General features: G+C 40.7%; 1 long non-coding RNA gene across 2 annotated transcripts in view; it reads right to left on the bottom strand.

The window, feature by feature from the left end:
* Positions 1-4,234: 4,234 nt before the first annotated feature.
* Positions 4,235-9,794, bottom strand: part of LOC133217243 (uncharacterized) — a 39,519-nt gene continuing 33,959 nt past the window's right edge. For both annotated transcript variants that reach the window (XR_009726837.1, XR_009726836.1), the window contains exons 2-4: positions 8,190-8,277; positions 6,100-6,282; positions 4,235-4,835 (exon numbers count right to left, since the gene is read on the bottom strand). This is a non-coding gene — a long non-coding RNA (uncharacterized LOC133217243). The remainder of the gene's footprint in view (positions 4,836-6,099; positions 6,283-8,189; positions 8,278-9,794) is intronic.

Here is a 9,794-nt window from a genome sequence, read left to right as displayed (position 1 = left end):
AAAAATCTTACCTAAAGTTATAAAATCGGGGCCAAGCCCACACCTTGCTGAGCACTCCCTTTTGACATTCACAGAAGCTGAGGACATTTTGAATGCTGATGTTTGCAAGGAGTGTAACGCTTTTTTAATACAGCTTCAATTTTCACCCTGAAAAAGACCCAAACATTAAGCATCTTAAAATGTGTTCTTCTGCTGACTGAGAATAAATAACTAAATAGATCAGTTCAATATCAGAATTGGCTAAAAAAACAAACAGGCCACCCACAACTCCCGAAACCCCAAACCACTGCTATTTTGGTCCCGAAATAATTTTCTTGTGATGCCGTTCTTACACAAAAATATAGTTTCATGCTGTATTATAGATTCATAAATAAAACACTGAGTATATATATATATATATATATACTATGCAGTCAAAGCAAAAGTTAATAAAGAATGCATCTACATTGATGTTACCAAACAATATCTAAGTTAAATATTTCCTCTTTCTTTCCAATTGTTTGACTTCCTGACATTTCTCTTTCTCCCTAATGAAAGATTCTCCTATACAAAGTTTTGTGACAAGTTCAATGACACAGTAATTATTTCTTTCCTGTTTAGAAACATCTTGAGTGGCATGCAGTTGAATTTCAGGCTGCAAATGCCTCTTCATTGTGCAACAGTTTTTTTTCCACAGTATTACGTTAAACTTATTAAAGGCTTTGTTTTCAATTTCATTTAAAATTGATTTCCTGAAGCTGAAAAACCCTGGAGTTTTCCCTTGGCCTTCCTTTTGTTACCATTTCCCATGTAATGATCCAGTAATGATTCACAATTTTGTGTTTCCAGCCTCAGACTTCTTTATCTAATTGCCTAATTTCTTATGAGAAAGGCAGATAAAGAAATACTTCAAGAGGCTTGCAAATAACTGACAAGGACCACAAAACTGCAGTTATTGTTAATTTATATCTAAAGTGTTTGGTTGTACTAGCAGAAAGAATGTGTTTGTATTTAGTGCAGTTTGGACCAGTCATCACCCAGTATCCAGCATGAACTTGCATAGACCTCAAGTTATTTTTCTGGTTACTATTACTGCAATGTATTGTATTCTTCTGGAGAACCTGCAATGGAGTAATAAATGGCATGACTTCACGTAGTCCCCCCTTTTTGCCTTGACTCTAGCCAGTCTTACCAAGAAGATCTTACAAGATTACATGGCTTCTTGGCTTCCTTGTGCAAGATGAGCCAGAGATCACTCTTCTCCAGATTTCAGCCACTTTAGGGTTTCACTTGAGAGATGGGTTTTTAGGTTTTTTGTTTTGGTTGGGGTTTTTTGTTTGTTTGGGGTTGTTTGTTTTTTTAATGCAGTCCTGAAAAATAGTTGAAGACAAAAAGCTCTGAAAACATGAACTCACAATATTTTTTCACCCCACCATCTAGCTCTGAGAGGTAATATGGGTTATCTGATACACACTTCTCCCTGCACCATACTGCTAACACTATGAATGCTACAGCTGGTGGTGCTTATGATAAGGCAGTTAATGAGGAAAGCCAATTGTAAAAACCAGAATAAAACCCTGCACTTGTCAACTGGGAAAAGACAAACATTAGAAAAGGTACAGGCAATACAAGGTATTCAAAAAAGGAGAATGAAACTATCATAGCTAGAAATATCCACAAATGCTGTCATACACTGACCTTGTGCAATGATGCCCTGCTTACATGATGTGTATTATATTGTTAGTTACCTCCCATATGAAGATAGGCTGAGAAAGTTGGGGCTGTTCAGCCTGGAGAAGAGAAGGCTGCATGGAGACCTCATAGCAGCCTTCCAGTATCTGAAGGGGCCTATAAGGATGCTGGGGATGGACCCTTCATTAGGGACTGTAGTGGTAGGACAAGGGGTAATGGGTTAAAACTTAAACAGGGGAAGTTTAGATTGGATATAAGGAGGAAATTCTTTCCTTTTAGGGTGGTGAGGCACTGGAATGGGTTGTCCAGGGAGGTTGTGAATGCTCCATCTCTGTCAGTGTTCAAGGCCAGGTTGGATGAGACCTTGGGTGGTATGGTTTAGAGTGAGGTTTCCCTGCCCATGGCAGGGGGGTTGGAACTTGATGATCTTAAGGTCCTTTCCAACCCTAACTATTCTATGATTCTATGATTTCCTGAACAAAGGCTGAAGTAAAGATTTATGAGAATATTGAAAAATAAGGTGAGGAGGTTGAGAGAGGAAAGACCACAAGTACAGAATGAGTTCTGTTGAGTTTAGATTGGTGGCTACAGACCTCTTGGGCTTGTTCTTTGGCTAAAACTTCAGACCTTGTGAAAGGAATTAAATGTAAAAAAACCCACCAACATTTTGGTCACAACAGCTGGGTAAATCTGGACAAAGTATCACACAAATGGTAAGACTTGGGATTTTAGATTCAGCCCAGTCTTTGCTTCCACATCTACAGAGCTTTGCTTTGCAAACAGTGATAACCACACAAAAATGAAGGATGTACTGGAGAGAATGGTCCTACCTATTACCTACACACACCTTTACAGAGATGAAGTGATGTGCACCTTTTCCAGCAGAACCCAGTGGGTTGTATGGCTCTGGGAGCATTCCCTTTCCTTCCTCACAGAAAGAAGAGGTACTGGAGCTATGGTTAAAATCCACCTTAACACCACAGAGACAGGTTTTGTTCTCATACATGTAGTGCCATGCTATTTATTTATTTTATTAAAACTAATTCTTAAGCACTTGACATTCCTCTCTGAGAGCCACTGGTTTGGCAAAAGTTAGGTGAGCGATAAAAACCCAGAAGCTATTCACTTCCCAGAAGCTATTTTAATCTGGAAACAAAAGAGGATGCTGAACAAGTTAAAACATATGGATTAATAGGTGCTAATGTGAATTAGTACATATACAGAGAAGAATAGAATAAAAGGAGGCGTGATAAGCATGAATCACTCTAAGAAAGGAGTTTACACACACTCCTTAGTTTTCTACTTAATCCTAAATTACCAGTGTTTTGCAAATACAGGCATGCCTACCCATGTAATGCAGGGGTCTGCTGAAGATCCCCAAGCCAGACCTAAGAGCCAATTAGTATGTCTACACAGTGCAATGCTGCACAACAGAAACAAAGCAGGTCCCAGAAATAGCATCACCTTATAGGAACATCTCACTTGGATCCAGCAGTGGGCCCAGAGCCGCAACACCTAAGCCAGAACTTGCATCAGCTGCCTTTACATGAAGCAGCATAGTATGGGATGGAGACCAGGTAATGGCTGAATGAAGAGCACAAGCACAATACATCTCAAAATATAGAAAAGCATCATCACATTAGGCCACCTTGACGTTTCCAAAGCTGATTTACATTTGTGGTATCTGGATGGACTATTTTGTGCTGGCTCATAGCTTAGGATCATCTCAAATGCTACTCTAGAGAGCAGTAACCCCATGGAAGATGTGCCACTGGTCAACAGTTGGACATTAGATTCACATTTGTCTTACAAAAAAAGTACAGCAGAAGCAAACTCAGAGTGTGTGGTCACAAATGGACAGTGAGACAGTATATAACACTGTAGATGTCAACAAAAGTCCAGATCAAACTAACTCCAATCATGCTGCCTCCTAGCCCAACAGCTTCACTGTTCACCAGTACCGCACCAGTAACAGTCACCAAATGCAAGTGAGGAGACCACAGACTCAGCAGAGCCAGAACCTGCCTTTCTGTTCAGTAACAGTTTCTACTGCTCTCCTTGGGAATGTGGCAGAAGGAAGCTCAGATAACATCAGGAGTTTCTGCCATGCTGTCCAGTAGTTCGGTCCGTGTGTATCTCATGAATAGCCTTGGCTTTAATGTATGGTACTGAGTGAAGATACCAGGATGTGCTTCCCCAAAGGAGGGTCCCTGGGGCTGATCATACTGCAGCCTTCAGGAATCCCTAAAGGACACAAAGTCCCTGAGAAAAAGGAACAGAGCTCACAGCCTTTTCCACTTAAAAATAAATCAGTTAAATCAGAGGAAGTGGGGCAGGTGGCTTGTTTCCCAAGCACTGCTGATTGCAGGGCGAGCCCAAGCACTGATTCACCAGCAGATCCAGGCCATTGTCCCAGCCCGCCTGCGCACAGGAAGGAGATTCTGGTCCCAGCATCCCGACAGCCACCGCCCCAGCACATTACTGCACCCTGTTACAGAGCAGGGCACCCGAAACCTCGGCAGGACCTACAGATGCAAGCACAAAGCCAAGATTTTTCCCCACCTTGTTTTCCTCTCCTGATGTTTGACCACCTGCCTGCTACACTAGGAGAGCATTGTGTGCTGCTGCCTTAAATAGACTCCAAATACACACAGGAAGCAAAATATAAATAATTGTAACGTGCATTTAGTACACATGAGAAATCATTGATATTTTCCTCTTCTGTGGTTCTGGCTAAAGGAGCAAGCATCAAACCAGGCAGACAGACCACTTTGCATCCCTGGAATGTGCTCATCTAGAAAGCCATGCCAGGGGACACTGTGAGCAGGAAAGCAGTGATTTACAAGTAAATCCCTCCTCCCAGTCTGAGAAACATTTTATGACCTCCTGGGTGTTTCTTCAAAAGACCTTTCCCCTTCCATCAGTCTTGCTCTCCCTGTTCTCTGTGGCAGCAGCTAATGAATTGGGATGACAACATGGGTTGATGAGACTGAATCCCCCAGCCTGGCTTGCCTCTCTGTTTGACACTGTGATGAAACTACTGCCCCACTTCTGGCATCCCACTATGAGGCCAAGGAACAATCTACATTGCCATAAATCCAGGCTTTCCCAGCAAGATCAAGAAGGAGGGCAGCTGTGGGAGGCCTCTGTGGAGGCAAGGGAAGCTGTAACAAACATGTGAAAATTAACAGGATTCATGTTTACATTTGGTATGTCTACACATATGGGCACAGGCATCCCACCACATGTGCACTGCTTGCAGATGGGAAGTCCCCTTTTACTTGCATTACTGAGTCAGAGTTAAGCTGCCACAACTCCCAGCCTGGGCTGCTTCACATCCAGATGGAGGTGTAAAAGCAAGTGTTTGCACCTGTTCTTGTGGACATATAACCAGAAATTTTGCTGGCTGTGTCAAAAATGAAGCCTCTAACAGGTGGATTCAATGAAAAATATGATGGGCAAAACTCTGCCCCCACATGCTTGTAGAACTCAGTAGAATGAGATGTGTTCGTCCTGTCAGTTCAGGATGTCACACATCATTTTCTAGTAGCTGGTCTAAATGTGGGATGAGCACTTCTCGCTCTTGCCTAATAGCATTACCTTCCCTGCCTGGGAAAGGCTCATCCCTTGTGTACTGAGCACCATGCACCAAAACACCAGGGGAATGCTTGCTCAGATGCACTATCACTCCTTCTTTGGAGGGAAGACATTGGGGTAGCAGTTTAACCACTTTTTTACCACTGACAAAACAGTTTCCAAATGAGCCCTCCAGTGAAAAAGTGACATTTGTCAAATTGGTTCATAAACTGAGAACAAAGATTGCAATTCCTCTTAGCTTTCTGGTACTCAATGTAACTATGCCAATTAAAGACACCAGCAGAATAGGACTCCTTTTCCACTCTTTCTGGCTGACAACTGAGACTAGAATAATTTAAGCAACTACTCAAAGCTTGGAGCTTATGACTGAAAACTGAGCACACTAAAACAGGAAAAATGTGGGTTTCCCCCTTACTGTTTTTTTCACAATATTCCCCAGAAAAATGTCTAAACTGATGACAGCACAATCTACTTTTTTAGTTATGGCCTTACATTTACTATGTGCTGTAAATGCAAAAGGGGAGGGAAAGGTTCAGATTTGTTTAATAGCCGTCAAAATTAAATACATCACTGTGCAGCTGTATGCAGAAACAGTCCCAGGCTTTCATCGGTTTCTCTCTTGTGGAGGATTAATAATCTCTCATATAGGAGTTACTGTCTTTTTAGCTCTGTCTTATTAGGAAAAAAAAGAAACATTGAACTGCGCTGTGTGCTTTGACAGCTCGGGCAGTGTGCAGAGCTTTTTATCTGGTTTTAAATAGTGGATATTCACCCTGCATTCAGGGAAGAAATAATAAATCCTTACCTGGAAATCACCTTCTGTGCAATTACCTGATAAAATGTCAAATGAAGCAAGGCTTCATTACTTCTTTGAAGAAGATTTTCATGTGAAAATAACTCTCCTTGCAGGGGGTTGCCAACTTTGTTATTGATGGCTATTTCCTCACATTCTTTTCTTTTGACTGTTGCACAATTACTACTCCAGTGGAGCAGGTCTTGCCCAAGGGAGAAGAGCTGCTGGATAAAGGGAGGTGGCTGGGACAGCAGTGGTGTGCAGTCAGGCTATCCGTTACCCACCAGGTCTACCCAAAAACAATAACAGGAGAACTCGCAGAATGCAATCAAGTGCATTCTTCTCCAGGGTGATTAAAGAAATATTCAATTTGATGCAACTGAGGTACAAAAGCTTTCTGTATCCTTCTTCTGTCAAGCATGGAAGAATGCCTAGCTTTAAATCATTTACAAGAACTCCTGTATGCCAAAGGCATATCATTTACATGGAATCCAGGCAACTTCATGCAATCACTGCTTACACATAATTGGAGGGAGAGAATCTAAATGGAGTCAGCTTATCAGACATCAAGTTGGTTCTATTTCTCCCAGAAAAACACCTATGGATGTTTGCTAGGAATCTCTTTTTCTCTACTAATATGACAGATCTGAAAAGTAATAACAGTAGTAAAGTCTTAATTCTGACTTTGTAACTGCACCCATTTTAAAATCTGCAAATATGATAAAATCCATATAAAGGCACTCGTAATTAAACAAGACAAGGTAAAAGTAGCAATAGTTGAGAAATTCAAGCAAGTTGTGAGTTTGCTTTCCTTTACTTGCTTCTCTCAGGCTTCTGCTCCCCAAAATCTCTAGCAATGGTATAAATCACATCTCTCTTCAAAGCATTGCTAAACATCCAAGAAGAGAAAATAATATTGCATATCACTTAACATCAGCTGTCCCCTAACATATTCAAAATCAATTATGTTTCACATCATGTAGTCTCAACTTTTAGCAGTTATTTGTGGTGCTAATTTGGGTTGCCCTAGATAATTAGATGATCTGTATATCCACCATTATATCAAAAATTACTTTTGTAGGATTTGCACAGAGGTAATAACTGCATTACAATCACAATGATTTTAATAAAGGCCAGATTGTGTCTAGCTCTAATACTCCAAATCTTTAATGACTTTATCCCACAATATCCACAGAAGATAATTAAGTGCCTTTCTCCCCATTTTCTATCGGTGGGGAACTGAAGTTCAGCAGTGACACAGTTTAGACGCTCCAAGATACAAGGATCCTGCCTACCTCTACTTTTGACACAAATACTGGGATGGTAAAAACAGCACAACAGTATGGATGGGGACATAGAAAAGAGCTCAGACTCCTCCTGGAGGCCTGGGCTCCTGACACCATTGTATCTGCGAGCTGGCCTCTCTCTTAATGAACTACAGTGTTTCTAGAGCCAACCCAGCTTTATCAGGGCAGATTCACAGACACAAACCTTAAGCAAGCTGTAAAACATGATGATGGGAAAAAATAAAGAGACTACTGGAGATCCTCCTGCAGCAAGGGAAGGAACTTGCCAGAGGAGGGTTATTGTTTCAGAATTGTTTGATGAAATAATAAACAAAATACTGCACTAATAATTTCTGTAGATACATGATGCCTTGCAATGCAGAGGAGTATGAGTACTCCCAGCCCAGAAAGGACTTCCTGCATAGTTTCAATCTGAAGAAACATGCACTCATTTATCAGTGACAAAAAGTTAGAAGGCAATTTCTTAGCCTTAGTGCTTTCTCTTGAGCAGAAATCATCCCATCAACATTTAAGATGTGTAAGGGAGACTCAAATGATTTTAACACTCAGGCTTCTTTAAACTGAATTAAAACTGCTCTGAACCAATATTGCAAAGGACAAAGTTCAAGGCTTTATTCATATAATACAAGGATGTAATGCAATCACCGTCTGTTTGAGACACGTAAGTAACAGATCAGGGACAAAGCTGCAGACAGGATGTCAGCAGTACACACAGGGAATTAGCCATGCAACTCCTTCACATTAATTACAGATACGCACTTCCGAATCACCATACAGCATGAAGAAAATGTACCAAGCAATAACTGTGATTCATACTTTACCATTAACAATGCAGCAAAAGGTTAAAGCGAATGGTGCTCTTCCGGCACCATTAGGCAACCACAGTTGCGTGTTCTTCTTATGTCCAATCTGAAATGAAACATCAGCCATGGAACAACATGGTGGGAAGTAATTCTTATAACATCCTGGAAGTGCCTTTTTTTATAAAGTTGCTATATAAAAATAAGTATTCTTATATCAATTGTCAGGCACCAATACAGTATTATTCTACAGAACCCTAACAAAAAGCAAATATTGTTATACCTTGCAAGATCCTGTTATACCTTGAAAGATACAAAAGCACATTCTGTATCATCATATCTGTCAGAGACAAAAATCTATTTAGATGATCAGAAAGACCTTGAAAAGTTCAATTTCTAAACCTTGTCTTTATGCAAAATAGGTTATTGGCATGGGGCATAATCTGCAACTCCACTCCCAGTAAAGTATGTCTTGGAGCTCACCATACGTGTTTTGGGTAGACAAGTACATCTTAGTTTTGTGCCAGATATTTTTTTGCTATGTTTTTGTCCAAAAAATTAAACACAGTTTCAGCAGAAAAAGGAAAAAATTTTCACTTCCCTTACATATCAAAAAATACATTGAGAGGGAAAATTACTCATCAGGACTGATTGCACACTTCAATATTCTTGTGCAATTGTTCTTGACACCAGCAGGGCTGGTTTGCACACAAAAGGCTGAACTTGAACACTGAAAACCCAAGCAACTGGATTCAGTCAGAGAACAAGAAGCTATTTCCAAGAGTCAACACCTCTTATAAAGCTCCTTATGTGTATGAGGTCTGCATGATACTGGTTCTCTCAAAATAGAAGCGAGATGTTCGTGAAGTAACAAAAATAATCATTCAAAGCATCAAAAAGGAGCACACATATTTGAAATTACACACACATGATTTAAATGTCACTGACAACATAGAAATGTAATTGGTTTGGTTGGGTCTGCTGTAAGTGCTGTATTTTCTTTTTTGACTTGCCAGTTTTGTGCAAGACTGTCAGAAAGACAAAAATACATCTTATTGTGACAGAACGTACCTAAGGCATTACTGCATTGTTCTAAGAGCCTCTTGACATTTGGCTTTGTCCTCATGACATCTGTAGCTAATGCAAAATTGAAGCCTGGGGCTTTAAGGTAAGTTTACCAGCATTAACTGCAAGGCAGCCTTTCTCAAATGTTTTCCATACACTTTCTGTAGTAGGTTTGGAAAATGAAGCTGTTCATGTAGTGTCTAATGGAAAAGATCCATCAAAGCTCTTCTGGTAACCAGGTGTACCCTGTTTGTCCAGGAGCAGCGCTCCACTGGCAGAGAACAATGACTGATGTTCTTTACCTCAAATGAACTGGACCCCGTAGGCTAGGAGAAAAGTGAGCCAAGAATCTGCTCTTCAGCTGGGTTGTTTTACAGGTGAAATCACCAATTATGGCTCATGTTCAACCATGGAGGCTTGAAGAAGGCTGTGCTTAGAATAAAAACTCTGAGTATTCTTTTCTGCAGAAGGATACAGGTCAAATGCACACTTTGTAGGCTTTGCCCAACTTGCAGCACAAGAGGGTCCTTCTCTCATACAGGACCCGTCTCCTATATCCAA

This window comes from Neopsephotus bourkii, unplaced genomic scaffold (genome assembly GCF_033783945.1).
Source record: "Neopsephotus bourkii isolate Nb327-2 ecotype Australia unplaced genomic scaffold, CSIRO-AGI_Nbou_v1 NB_1120, whole genome shotgun sequence".
Classification (NCBI taxonomy): Eukaryota; Metazoa; Chordata; class Aves; order Psittaciformes; family Psittacidae; genus Neopsephotus; species Neopsephotus bourkii.
Note: the sequence above shows the minus strand (reverse complement) of the source record. Positions and strands in the feature narration are given on the sequence as shown.